A 488-nucleotide genomic window follows, 5' to 3' on the forward strand; every position below is an offset into this window, starting at 1 on the left:
TAATCCCGCCGATTGCGCGTCGCGAGGCGTCATGCCGGCAGCTTTAGCGCGACTTGATTTGTATTGGCGTGGTCCACAGATAGCGTACGGCGAGCCATCGGAATGGGACGATTCCCGCCCGTCGCTACCTCTGTGTGACCTGCCTGAATTGCGTGTAGTGTCGTGTGCTGCGCGCGTTGACAACGAAGAGAGGGAGTGGTTTGTTCGGTTTTCCAGTTTTGATCGCATGTTGCGTGTAGTCGCGTATATGCGACGTTTTGTAGAGTCTTGTCACCGAAATGTCGCGCTCCGGCGGAGTGGGGTGCCGGGGTCGGTAGTAACGCCAGGTTCGGATATGAACGTCCCCGCCTTTCTACGTAAAAGCGAGTTGGATAATGCTGCGCGTGTGTTGGCGGCGGAGTCGCAACGCGTACACTTTGCCATGCTGCGACAGGAGTTGTCCGCGGGGTCACGCATTTCCTCGAAACCGTTAGCGCGATTAGCTCCAT

The sequence above is a fragment of the Acyrthosiphon pisum genome, chromosome X, assembly GCF_005508785.2.
Source record: "Acyrthosiphon pisum isolate AL4f chromosome X, pea_aphid_22Mar2018_4r6ur, whole genome shotgun sequence".
NCBI lineage: Eukaryota > Metazoa > Arthropoda > Insecta > Hemiptera > Aphididae > Acyrthosiphon > Acyrthosiphon pisum.